This window comes from Sander lucioperca, chromosome 20, assembly GCF_008315115.2.
Source record: "Sander lucioperca isolate FBNREF2018 chromosome 20, SLUC_FBN_1.2, whole genome shotgun sequence".
In the NCBI taxonomy this organism is placed as follows: Eukaryota; Metazoa; Chordata; class Actinopteri; order Perciformes; family Percidae; genus Sander; species Sander lucioperca.
Window position 1 is genome coordinate 27,607,150 of NC_050192.1, and position 14,445 is coordinate 27,621,594.

Sequence of the window (14,445 nt, forward strand, 5' to 3'; positions counted from 1 at the left end):
ATTTAATGTGGAGTTTTTTTTGTTTTTTGACCCTGCAGAACTCACCTTTCTCTTTTTTTGTCCTTTACAAACTAGTAGCTCTGAAGTGAGGTGTATGGCGGCTCAATCAGATGTCCAGCATCAGTAAAGTCTGGTCAGCAGGTGCAGGTTCCCTGCTGCACGCATCATCTGGGCCATCTGAGGTCAAAGGTCAAATGAAAACCGCACAAACTGAATTCACTTCTGTGGTGTTACAGTAGTGTGAAACCCCCAAGCCTGATTTTTAGCACAAACATAACTGAGTTAGTAGATTTGAGCCTTTATTTATCAGTTCTTTGATGGTGGCTTAACTCACATCCTCAGAAGACTCCACTGTGGCCCAGTTCTGATCATCATGGCTGTTCACCACCATAACTGGACAGTTAATTCTCCCCACCTTGAAAGAAATGACCAGAAAGAACGACTTTAATGTGGGCTTGTAGAATAAACCAATATGAGTCAAGGGCCCTATTTTAATTGCACAAACACAAAGAACAAAAAGGCTGGGAGAAGTGGAATATACCGATCGAAGGGAGTGGTGATTAATAACAGTCCTACTACCAGCAGTGTGGTGGACAGTTTTCTGAAGTGCAGAGAGAGAGAGAGAGAGAGAGAGACAGAGAGAGACAGAGAGAGAGAGAGAGAGAGAGAGAGAGACAGAGAGAGAGAGAGAGAGAGAGAGAGAACGTTCAATCTCAAACGGTGTGCAACTGCTTTGAGATGATAGACTGTAAATATTAAGTCTATGTTTGAGATCTGTTTTCTCTCGTTTGGTGGGTGTGTCTCGGCTCAGGTCACAGTTGATACTCAATCAGCAGAGACGTCTGTAAACTCGTGGTAATAAAACATTTAAATCTCATTCACTCATCAGCGTTTAACGTCAACATTTGTTTAAGCCATATTACATGATAGGGTCCGAAAGGCACATCAAGTGTAGGCCTCCTCAAGTGTATTATTGTGATTATGCAACAACGGTTACCAACAAAATAAGTGATCAATCTGTATTCATATTGTGGCGCAATTCACTCTTGAAATACAAAAATAAACAGACAGGATTTCTAGTCCCTCCCTGTTTAGTAAGCCAGCCAATTTGAGCTATAGCTTTGTAGAGGTCGTGGGATTTATCAAATTGAATAAATCCCCCCCCCCACACATATAAACACAAAACTGCTTTGCTAACTCCATCGTGTTGTAAGCAAGACATCTGCTGAAAAGGTTATTGTATTCATTAGCATGACTGCCGTCCTGTTTAGTTCAAATACATACAAAGTACGAAGACAGCGGACCAGACGCAAGCTTTTATTTTGAAAAGTCGAATCTCGGGGACAGCACCAGCCGGGAGGGCATGAGACGGGAGCATAGACTGTATATTATTAATATATTGTATTATATTAATAATAATAATAATAATAATAATAATAATATTAATTTACTACAGTCTGTGGACGGGAGGCATGAGACGGGAGGTCTCCAGGCTGCAGCCATACCCGACTATAATAAAAAGGCAGAGCGTTCTCTCCCCGTGGGGTCGAAAATCAAGCTGTTCCACCTAGTGCTCCCTCTACAGGCCTGGAGAACTTCCGTTGTGTAATCTGGATGCAGCGTTTTTGCCGTTTATTTGTTTTCAGGGTTTGTGTGCTTTTCTTTTTGCATCGTTTCTATATTTGCAGCGTGTTTGTGTATTTGGTTGTGTGTATTTGCAGCGTGTTTGCTGAATGCTGCACATGTGTTGTCAAATTAATGACGTTGTTTTCTTAATTTGCTTGTGTTTTGTCTATTTGCATGTGTTTTCTTAAGTTGCAGTTGGCCACTGTAAAAAGGTGACGTGAAAACCTGCAGACTTCTGATTGGTCGAAGAGAATCGTCACTAATCACTGCGTCATCATTGCTAGCGACCAAGGGGGTAAGCGAGCATCCGGAAAGCATACCTCCTATGGGGAGATTGTAGGCTAACAAGCCATCACCTTCAGATAGCATCCCATTGACTGCCATTCATTTTGGCGCCACTTTGACAGCAAATAACTTTACATCTGAAGTGTTTAAAGACTCTATTTGTCCATTGTTTATTTCTAAAGAAACACGACAATGTATAAAAGGCTCCATTACCTTGTACCTCACGTTATGGCTCCGTAGTATACGTTTTTGTAAAAATAGGCTAACGATTGTGTCATAACCGCGTGACTTACTGTCGCATAGTAGAGGAATTACCGTATAGTACAGGAGAAGCTCGCAGGCAGTTTCGACTTACATTAGCTGTTTAAGTTTAATTACTAATGTTAACTAGCATTTTAGTTAGCAATTATTAGCCTGTGTCTATGTTATCTCCTTACATATACCTACGCTCTCCGTCTCTGCTAGATTGGGAATGATTGAGATTTCTCTTGGCACAGCTACCAGAAGACTTACAACTTCCAGACAGGTTGCTCACGTCACATCTACGTCGTCAAGCTCAGTTTGAGGCTGATGGCGCGTTCATGCCACCTCGGAATAACAGGGACCGCCCCCGTGATTACGTTGTTTTTCCGACTACCAGTGTTCACATGGTTAGGATGGTCGGGATGCGTGTTCTTCTTCTTCTGTTATATTGGCGTTTGGCATAACAACTTGTTGCATGACTGCCATCAAATGTTGAGCGTAGCCTTGAGCATCAGGTGTGTGAAAACCTGGTGAAAACATGGAGGCTACAATAATTTGCTGCTGTTTTGTTATGCGAGCATACAAACAGCACATCATCAGGTGTTTGTGTTATCTGCAGGACAACGAACAGGAAAGGACACGGATAATGTGTTGTTGTTTTTTTTTATACATAGGCCTATTTATGAATAATTTGAAACATGTTATGTCTGTGTATGTTTCTCAGCAGAGGCATTTGTCCACAATAAACAGTTTATTGTCATTGAAATATGTTCAGTGAACCAAAGTCGCCTACATCAAACGTCAGTTGTCAACAACGCGTCACCAACTGGGAAACTCGGTTAGCAAAATCTGGCCCGAGTTTCCCACCTCTGATTCCGACAGGAAGGGACGTGAATGATGACGTTTTCACTCGGAAAAACGTTTTTCCGATGTCCATGAACGCACGGTAAGTACGCTCAGCCATCACCGGAAAAGTGACTTCACTGCTCTCCGTTGAAGTATATGGAGTCGATGTGTCCATTTCTTTTACTGTCTATGCTAGCGACAGACGGGGGTGTCCTGCACAAGGGGGTAAGCTTCGCTTCAGAGCTCGAATCTCCTATGGCGCCATTTTGATGCTACAAAGCGATCACCCTCCATTAGCATTCCATTGACTGCCATTCATTTTGGCGTCACTTTGACAGCGAATAACTTTACATCTGAAGCGTTTAAAGACTTTATTTGTCCATTGTTTATTTCTAAAGAAACACGACAATGTATAAAAGGCTCCATTACCTTGTACCTCACGTTATGGCTCCGTAGCAGACGTTTTTGTAAAAATAGGCTAACGATTGTGTCATAACCACGCGACTTACTGTCGCATAGTAGAGGAATTACCGTATAGTACAGGAGAAGCTCGCAGGCAGTTTAGACTTACATTTACAAGTTTAATTACTAATGTTAACTAGCATTTTAGTTAGCAATAATTAGCCTGTGTCCATGTTATCTCCTTACATATACCTACGCTCTCCGTCTCTGCTAGATTGGGAATGATTGAGATTTCTCTTGGCACAGCTACCAGAAGACTTACAACTTTCAGACAGGTTGCTCACGTCACATTTACGTTGTCTCTCTCAGTTGGAGGCTGTGCAGTAACGCTCAGCGCTCACCGGAAAAGTGCTTCTAATGGCCTTCACTGGTCTCCGTCCAGAGCAACGGGATCGGTTGGTCCATTCTATATACAGTCTATGGTCCTGAACAAACCCGCCATCTTTAAATAGTTTAGCCAGCGGTGTTTTGTTTTTTTTGCTGCCTCCAGCTTCTTTTGAAACAAAATTTGTCTTCTAGCTGTCAACAGCCACATTTCGAGAATCAAAAACAACACACCTTCAACGTTCTGTGTGTGTGTCATGTTAGGTCACGGCAGTTTCCTGCGGCGTCGCTATGACGACCAGCCACGCTTGCCTCACACATGAGGCAGTACTAAATCTGCAATGGAAAAAGGAGGATGGGGCACCACGGTCGAGCCGAGAGGAGCTGATACTAGTGGGTAAGCGCCATAAGGCTCTGTAATAAAAAGGTCAGAGCGGCCTGAATTTTCTTAGGAGACTCAGATCTTTCAACTTCTGCTGAACAATGGTGTAGATGGTTTATCACTCTGTCAAGGCCAGTGTCATCTTCTACGCTGTAGTGTGCTGGGGCAGGAGGGTAAGAGCAGTCGATGCTAAAATACTAAATAAGCTCATCGGGGAAAGCTGTTTCTGTCCTAGGAGTGGAACTGGAGTTTTTGGTGGAGGTGACAAAGAGGAGGATGCTGAGGCAACTATTCAGTATTATGGACAATGCCTCTAATCTCCTACACACCACACTGGAGTCATATCAGAGCACCTTCTGCCGTAGACGGAGGCCACAGAAGAGACCAGAGACCTTCAAACTGTAAAAATCATCCTACTTCTGCAGGACGGACAGCTAAAACATCCGACACAGAACAATAATATCAACATGTGCAATAACCATCTGTCAGGTCTGCATTGGAATACAAAAAAGAAATAGATAAGAGAGCCGCGGAAATAGGGCGCCATGTCAGATATTATTGTCCGATGTAAAAAAAAAAAAAAAAGTCAACTATGAAACTGTTGTGCTGTGTGATCAACGAAAGGCTGATATCTGTTTAAGGAAATCAATACAGTGTAATCCTTGTGTGTTATGAGTGCAACGAGTACTTACGTCTATTTTGTCTGCAAGATCATCAGGAATCGGTAGACCCATATCTCGCCATATCTCATAGTTGTTCTCATCCAGGCGTATCTTGGGAGATCTCCTGCCATCACAAATAATTCTTCCCATTAGTCCAACTGTCTATATCCTTGACGTTCCACATCCGGGATTGCTCTGGTGCCACAGGAAATTTCGCCGGATGCATGTATTTTCATCCGAATGTCCGTTATCTACCACTTTCTTTGTGTTTGAATTTTAAACTCTGGTGCATTTCTGAGGACTATGGTTAACTGCTCCTCAGATCTCTGCAGAGTAAATTAAGACAGCTTGCTAGACTATATGTCCAATCTGAGTATTCTCTTGCACGACTATTTAACAGCGGCTCTGTGCGGAGCATAGCGCCACCCATGACGATTGTGATTGGTTTAAAGAAATGCCAATAACCCAGAGCATGTTTTTCTCCTATCCTGGAATGCTATGTGGACTAGCCAGACCCTCCTCCACTCTGCAGCGTGTGGATGGTCTGGCAAAGTGAGACTAGTCCAACTGTGACACTTTGTGTACTGTATTCATGTTACTGACAGAATAGCAGAATACCTACATGTTCAATGCTTGATGGACTTCTTTGATGGATCCCCCCCGTGGATAAAGGTGGTTGCCGCTGACACAAACACAACAGGAAGGCTAGAACAAAACACAACGATACACCCTGAGACTCTTGACATTTATCTGTGTGCTATCAGGGCCCAGATTTCTGCAGGTTTTCAATATTTAAACCTGCCCGCTGTGCCACATGGTTTAATAGCCACATATTCAAGGCTAAATAAAAAGTAACAAGATATTTTGCATGTCACTCACCTTGATAATGCTGCTCTCCACTGCCAACAGGAGGGTCAAACTGGCGCCGAGGGAAAGACCAAAAATTCCAACTTTGTCCGGCATCACTTGAGGATGGTCTTTCACAATATTAAACGCTGTCTGTGCAGAAGTAGATAAGAGGAAATTAAGAAAATATTTATCTTTTTAAGGCAGTTCTACCAGCTACTTCCCTCACCAAGAGTATATGTGTGTGTGTGTGTGTGTGTGTGTGTGTGTGTGTGTGTGTGTGTGTGTGTGTGTGTGTGTGTGTGGCTCTTAGTGAGTACTAGTAAGTTTCAGACCAATCTCTGTGCCACCGCGGTCGACGAGCAGCAGCAGGGATTTGAATATGGTAATTTGTAATTTACATCTCTTATTTCAAATACATGCACCTCACAGAAATACATCAGATTATAATGGCTTCATATGTGAGGTAAGCCTTTGACACTTATATGAATAGAATATTAATAACCAACACAAACCTCAAAATAGTTGAACTCTAAGTCTGATGACTTCAGCTCGCCGGGGGCAAAATACTCCAGCGCCAAAGAAGCATAACCATGAGACCCCAGCAAGGCTGAACGATACTCCACCAGCCCTCCACCACCCCCCCATACGTCCAACAGGCCGGGGAAGGGACCTGGACCTGAGGCAAGGACAAACAGATTATGAACTTTAAAGATACCATTCATTAATCATGCCAAAATACTTTTGGGCTAGGATACATGATAACCTATGTCGGATTGCAGGGACCCAGGTTCTATTCAGCCCAAGATGATTTGTTCTGGGAGATGGATCAATCCTAAGCAGGATGGATAAGCACATAAGAAGCTGTGTCCAGACTATTTAATGATAACTAGACAGATTATTTTAAGAGGTTGGAAGAATGAAGGGGTGCCGTTAATTCAAGAGTGGGCTAGTGAGATGGCTGGGGTGGCGGTGTTTGAAACAATGTCATATAAACGGTTTGCCAGATTGGATGTCTTTACTAGAAAATGGGGAAAGTACCTGAGCTTTCTGGAGGGCTCCTAAGAAGCTTTGTGCTGGGAGGGACGTGAATGACGGGTTTATGGTGTTGTCATTTATACATGTGTTCATTTGGATTATATTATATTTTGTTTTGTTGTTTTTGAATTTATTTTTTAACCTTTATTTATCAAGGTACGTCTATTGAGAACAAATTATCATTTGCAACGACGACCTGTCACATTCACACAGTTACACATTCATACCTGGAAGCATGCCCAGTACAACCACAGTCTGCTGGGCCCAGTTTTTCAAAACATTTAATCTGGATCAAATTGATGTAGATTTGGAAATCCCATGTTTTGTTCTTCAGGATCACCTGATCCACCTTACTTTTATGACTTTTATGAGTTTTTTAAAGTTTTGAAAACCCCAAAGGGCAGGTTTGATCCAGATCAAATGTAAGATCGGATTACATGATCTGATCTTGTTCGGAATCCCTCTTTTGCTTTTGAAAAACCCATTTCCGAGATTTGATCCAATCTGTGATCCTAAATCCCACTGGATTACTTTTGAAAAACTGGGCCCTGGCCACTGGGCAGCTCCACTGGAGCAGTTGGGGTTAAGGGCCTTGCTCAAGGACACCTCAGTGGTGGTAATGAAGGAGAGACAAGCGCTGCTCTTTCACTTTCCCCACCCAGATTTTATCCTACCGGTCTGGGGATTGAACTACCAACCTCCCGGTCCCAAGCTCGCTTCTTTAACTTTTATGCCACCACTGCCCCAAATATTGTGGTTACCGTGTCATCTTTTCTTGTTTTTTGTCTGGGTGGGTGGTGATGACAAACACTTGTGTGTGTCATGTTTGAATAGAAATTGTTTATCATAAAAAAAGAAATCATGGCAAAAAAATTAACAAAGAATTTCTCTTTAAAGACCAACAAAAGGAAGAAAAGACGAGGAAGTAGTTTTTCAGGTAATGCATGTGTACCTGGAGGTAGAAACAGGGTCCCTCTCACTCCCTTCTCTCTGATTTCAATCCTCTGGACCCCTGGAGCCATGTACCATCTCTCTGTGAGCGACGAGGCCAGAGGAGCCTGCTCCCTGAAGCCCTCCACTACATGTCCCCTGTAGACAGAGATGTTGACCAGCAGGGGGCTGCAGACGTTCCTCTTCTTCAACCTGACAGACAAGAGATTCAGGTGTGTTATGCTAGCAGTGGCTAATGTAGCCTTGAGCCTGCAGAAGAGAAGAGGAGCAGGCTACAGAGGTCTGGTAAGTTCACTTCTTTCCAACTCCACATCCCCAGATTTCTCTTGATATTTTTGGGAGCTTTTGAACTGTTGAAAATATATATATTTGAAGACGTCAGTTTGGGGCTTTAGGAAACTGTAACAGGCATTTTTCCATATATCTGTTTTTCACATTTCTGACGAGGGTTGTTAACAACTGAATATAACTATAATGTTATCCATGATTTTATGTTTGTGGTTAAGTACAAATAATTAATAAGAGATCCACTGTGAGGACAGAGAGTCATGTGCAGGGGTTATCTGATAACATTCATCATTACAGAGGTAAATAAGACAGTTGTGTTCAGGTGATATTGCCCAGCCCTCTGCAGCTTCACAGCCCTTAACGTATTACCTGAGGCCTTCGCGGCTGCCTGGGACGGGACGCATACTCCACAACAAACCCATGGCTTCTTTTCCTGTGTACGTTCCCCCAAAACTCAAATCATCTGTAACTACAAAAGCATTCAAATGTCAACAAAACAAAATATACAAAATATTCAACAAGAATGAATTAGCTGTAAAGTGATGCACAGACAGCAAACATCTGAGGAATGTATGTGTTTGGCATGAGGCCACTCACTGCACACATCAGGCATCAACGATGAGCATTATGACCTTGTGGTTGTATGCATCCACCAACCAGTCAAGTTGCAGTTTACATCCATGTCTGTCCTTACTCATATAATATATGTAGTGAAGATTTTGAGGCAATTTAATAAAAGTCATTAAAGCTGCAGTGGGTAGAATAAAAAACAGCAGAATTTGAAGTTCTGTAGAGTGAGACCTCTTCCTGCAGCTGTCCCTCCCCCCCCTCTGTCGCACAGGCAATGCGCAGAACAGCCAATAGCAACGCTCTCTCTCTCTCTCTGAAATGACCTGTGACTGCAGCAGTCTGGTTTTCTAGACCAATTGAATTACAATTAGGGCTGTCAAAATAACGCGTTAATTTCGATTAATTAATCTGGGAAAAAATAACGCAGATTAATCCATTCCATATTGAACTTTGCCCCAGAGCCGTTCTAGCCACCATTGGACTGTAAAATGAAGGAGGGAGACGAGAATGCGCTGCCTGGATCATTAACTGGACCATTTACTTATAAAAATCTTCTTCCTGGATAGGGTTGGGTACCGAAATCCGGTGCTAATACGTATATATATAATATGTATCTACCGGACCGAATAGCAACGCAGATTTCGACTCCTCATTTCGGTGCCACTGATATGTCTGTGCTTCTCTCTGATGCTCTGAAACAGACGTTACAGGCAACAAAAACATCGCTGCATGTGACGCTAGTTAACACAGCAGGTAACGTTAGCCTACCGCTAGCTAGTAGCTGGATTAAACACGGTTAAAATGCTGACAGCTAACGTTAAACGGTGTAAAGTGTGTCTGTATTTCACTGTGGACTAGGATTCCACCGGCATGTAACAGTCTGCAGCTGCCGTTGTCAGAAAAACACAGACGGTGCGTTCAATGAAACTGGTAACCTACAGCCTCGTGGTGCATTCACAGTTATTGTTAAATGCCCTTTTCCCATCTGGTGGTTGTTTTTGTCATTCAACAATTCAACAGAAAAGAAGCCATGTACTAGTGAAATAAGTTATTGTTATAGCTATTACATTATTATTAAATCATTTAATTTTGACCATATGGCCTAGCAATAAACAAGCTGTTCTTTTAATGTCGCCAACTTTTTATTTAGTACCCTTCTTATTTTTTCCCTTTTTTTTTTTTAACTTTCTTAAAAAGTATCATATCAGGCACCGTTAAGGCATCGGGCAAAAATTATGTATGCGATTAATTTAGATTAATTAATCACAGAGTACGTAATTAATTTGATTACATTTTTTACTTGATTGACAGCCCTAATTACAATCTGTTGAAAGATTATTATGGAATTGTTGCCCAATGACACCATAAAAGGGCCACCTACCACAACTTTTAAGTGCACTTTTTGGCGAAACATGGATGTTTCACACACATCTTCAACCCGACAGCACAGAAGATCTATACCAGGCACCGTTTCAAGGTGGGCACCCAAGATTAGTATCAAATAGAACAGAACAGAAAAGAATAGAATGAATGTTGTTTATTGTCATTATACATGTACAACGAAATTGCATGTAGTCCTATCAGTGTCACCAATTCAGTATCCGACCAAATGTCTCCCCTTCTGTTTCTGAGTTATGGCATTGAATATTATGATGTCACGAGGTAGTTGACCTTTGACCTTTTGGATATAAAATGCCATCACTTCATCATGTTAGACATTTGTGTGAAATGTTGGCTCAACACTTGTTTAAGGAGATAAAAAGGAAGCGAACCCACCAGACACTGTTCCTCTGTGATTACTGATGTAGTGTCCGTAGGCCTCCCAGTAGTGCTTGTCCTCACACTGGTGGAGGGAGTGAAGTGTCACTGGAGATCCTGGAGGCAGATTCTCCACCACCACCTTGAAATTCTCATCGACCAGAGCCCGACTGGGGAACACAGAGAGCATTGGAGCCACAGTGTCAGACATGGTCGATAATCCTCTGTGGAGAAATGAAAACACATGCACGAGTTATGTTTTATCAAATGTAGGGGTTTAGTTATTTAAGTTGCTAATTGTTCACCGTTATTATAGGTCATTTTGTTTTGTTTTTAAATATATATATATATATATATATACATAAACAAAACAATATATATATATATATATATATATATATATATATATATATATATATACACACAATATACAATATTGTTAGAAAATGTATGTTTGCTATAGTCTTTGCTTCATTTTAGGGTTAAACTATTTGCATGAAGTCTGTGTGCAACTATTTCTGTTTCTCATGAGATAATCATGAGAGCCACTGACCTAGGGCAGAGCACATGTGAAGGAGACGCCTGGCTAGTCATTTTAAGCTAAAATGGGGGTCAACCTAGGACAAATTGCAACAGAAGCAAATTCAACTGATTTTGTATCCTCAATATGTCCTGAGTAAGGGAAAAAAAGCCCCAAAGAATCCCATTAGGGGAAAAATTCGGAAAAGACCTAAATAGCCTATTCACATGCCTATTCATTCTTTTTCTCATGTGAATAGGCTAAAATGTTTAACCTTTAGATATCACCATGAAAATGACTGAGTTGATTACTTACATTAAGACAAACAAAACATGTATTACAAGTTTTCTTAAATGTTTTGGTAACATGAGCAAACGGTGCATAATCTAATTACGTATGTGCTAATTTGCATAAATACCACAACAGATATAAACATTGGGTATAGCCAAGTGAAAATGTCTTGGTGAATCTTGTTGACATATAACAGTAAAATACTTAATGTTAAGGTCTGATTGGAACCCATTTAGGGTTTTTTTCCCTTACTCAGGATATATTGAGGATACAAAATCTGTTGAGTTTGCTTCCGTTGTAATTTGTCCTCCCTTTTTTCATAAAATGACTGGACTAGGCCTGACCGGAGATAAAGACAGTATGTCTTTTGTAATATTACTCCCTGATTCTGTTTAAAAAGACACTGTCGTGAACAAATCTTCAGTCATTTTCTGTACTTCTGCTGTGAGTGCTGTAAACTGACTCTACTTGAAAGTAAATGAGCTTTTAAGAGAATTCCAGTGATTTTGTCAATTCGTTGATAAATAAATATCGTAACAAAAATAATAATTTAATATATAGGCCTATACATATATAATGTTTGAAATGAAGTAGGCTATATTATATTCAAAGCCGTAAGATGGAAAAGGATCATCCTCAGTTCTCAGAGGCTGCATCAGTGTTGCATTTTAAAAGTGAAGGATTTGCTGATTGTGAATCAGTGTTGGGAACCACTAAACTAAACTAAATTAGGCCTACTAAATAAAACCTAAATGCCTAAACTGTAAGTAGTAGTAAGTAGTTAAAGCTAGCTCCATCTCAACCAGCTACGACAGCAAAATGCTTCTTAAGAATATTTAGCTGATAATACTTTTTGAGTGCTGGACTTTTACTGGTGTACGGGCAATTTTCCAACTTTTCCGATGTCCTCTTTAGTTGTCAATATTAAACCTGTAGCCTACGTAGGAGTGATCTTGCGCAGACACAAAGTTCCAGTCGTTGTTTGCGGTTTACTTTGTTGTTGTTTTTGGAGGAGGCTATAGTTTAAAGTTATGACGAACATACCACGTACGCAGAATTCTGAGTTGTGTGATTCTGCCAGTTGTAGCGGCGTGGTGATCTGTTGCAGGCGGTCTGTTCCTCTGTCTGGTGAGAACTGTGTATGTTCTGCCAAAAAAAATCCAACTACACATGTACACTCGGCTACGTAATTATTACGTAATAATGCAAAGGCGGATGTTGACGTGGGTCTGCCGTGTAGGTAAAACTACACTGTTCCAGTGGTGGACTACAGAAAGCCCATCTGGATACTTCGCCTCGTGCAGTCTCTATCAACGTGGAAAATAGTATAATATTATAAAGTATAATAATTACTTTATCACCATTTTATTTTCCATCTTATTATGCATTGAGTTACTATAGCCTACTATAGGCTACTAATTCTATGATAATAATATCATTTTACTGTTAGGGGGCATTATGCACAATGAGTATAGGCTACTTTTATGCTGCTGTAGCCAATTTTATTGCATTTAAATTTGAATGCAGGTCCAGATACTTGTTTTGAGCGTCAAAGACGTAATTTCCTTAATTCTGATAGATTTGTATGCACCAATTTATGGTCAAATACAGGAGGCAGGTACGTAGGCCTAACACTTAAAAATATAATGCAGTAATAAGGGAGCTTTCCCACCAAGGACCTGTCCTGGGCCAGGATCCAAATACACTTTTGACCCCAAACGTCCAGTTCGTTTGGTTATTATTTTGAACATTGCGTTTCGTTCCCGGTCATGATTGTTTTTTTGTTGTTGCAGGAAGTCCTGAAGACAGTCCTGCTAACAGTCACCTCACTACTGGTTAAAACTATAAACATGCACACAAATGACAATTACCATACACATAACATAAACCACCATGTTCTGAACAGACACATTTCTTAGTATAGTACTAAGCGTTTCTTATATTGTATAGACTCACTGTTTAACTCTAAAACGAAGACACGGGCTTCCAATGCCGGAACCAAGACGGCACTGCACGTCTCACTTTATTCTTTTATTTTTTTTTGTTCAACACAATCAAACGTCAGAAAGTACAACCTGTCGGTACACGATCCGTTCTGCCTGCGCGATCCGTTCTGCGCATGCGCTGTTGTACGAGGATTTACGACACTGCACGATCTGTTCCACGCTTCCGGTCGACAGGCAAGCTAACGTTAGTTTAGCTAACAGCTAATTCGGCTAACTGCTAGCTGAGACAGCATGTAATAACTTTAAAAGACCCTCAAAATAAAACGTGAAAATAACCGTTAACATATATAACAGCTGTTACGTCAGTTCTACTTTACTTGTGCTCATTTAAAATAGAATCACTCAATACTTGTCTTTATTGTTATTACTGTGAAGTCTTAATTTAGCTGTAGCCTGCTTTTCCCATTACGTTTGAGTTAACGTTATTTTAGACTGAATCTAGCTGTCAGCTAGCAGTAGCGAATTAGCTGTTAGCTAAACTAACGTTAGCTTCCCGGTGGAGGCTAGCCATAGGCTAGCGTGGAACAGATTGTGCAGGTCGTATCCTCGGTAAAACAGTATTATCTTGCGCATGCGCAGAACGGATCGTGCAGGCAGAACGGATCGTGTACCGACACAACCCCTTTCTCCACTTCCCTTTTTCCCTTCAAAATAAAAGCTCTATATTTACTACAACTTCCTCCTAAGCCTCAACTGAGAGGTTACACAATAAAATACCTTACACTAACAAAAAGTTATATTTGCATTTTGTGAGGTCAATTACAAAAGTATTTGTTGATATTAATCTGAAAAGTTAAAGCTGCCAGCCAAATGTAGTGGAGTAAGACGTACATTTGCCTCTGAAAATAGTGGAGTACCTCGATTATTCTTAAGTACAGTAGGCTACTTTAAAATGTTTAGGATATTTCCATCACTGTATAAAGAATGAATGAAGCATAATTGGTCTGAATATTTTCTCTAGTATGGATGTCATGAGACACTGCAACTAACACTAATATATATATATATATATATATATATATATATATATATATATATATATATGTGTGACATTTTATTGAATCAGCCTGAGCAATGAAAATGAATGTAGGTGAGTCATTTTTTGCAGCGTGCTAGTTGTGCAGCTTCTCCTCAGAGCGCTGGCGGGAAAAACGTGACGGCCACGTGCAACATCCAACTCAATGAGATCACACGCACACACACACACACACACACACACACACACACACACACACACACACACACACACACACACACACAGTGAACAGCTGAATGAATGGGTTGACGTGAGGTTAGATTATTCACGCTTGACGAAAAACGTGACGGCCACGTGCAACATCCAACTCA

The 14,445-nt window shown here is 40.9% G+C and overlaps 1 pseudogene; it reads right to left on the reverse strand.

The window, feature by feature from the left end:
- Nucleotides 1–2: 2 nt before the first annotated feature.
- LOC116045526 lies at nucleotides 3–12,260 on the reverse strand (annotated as a pseudogene).
- Between the last annotated feature and the right edge of the window lie 2,185 nt (nucleotides 12,261–14,445).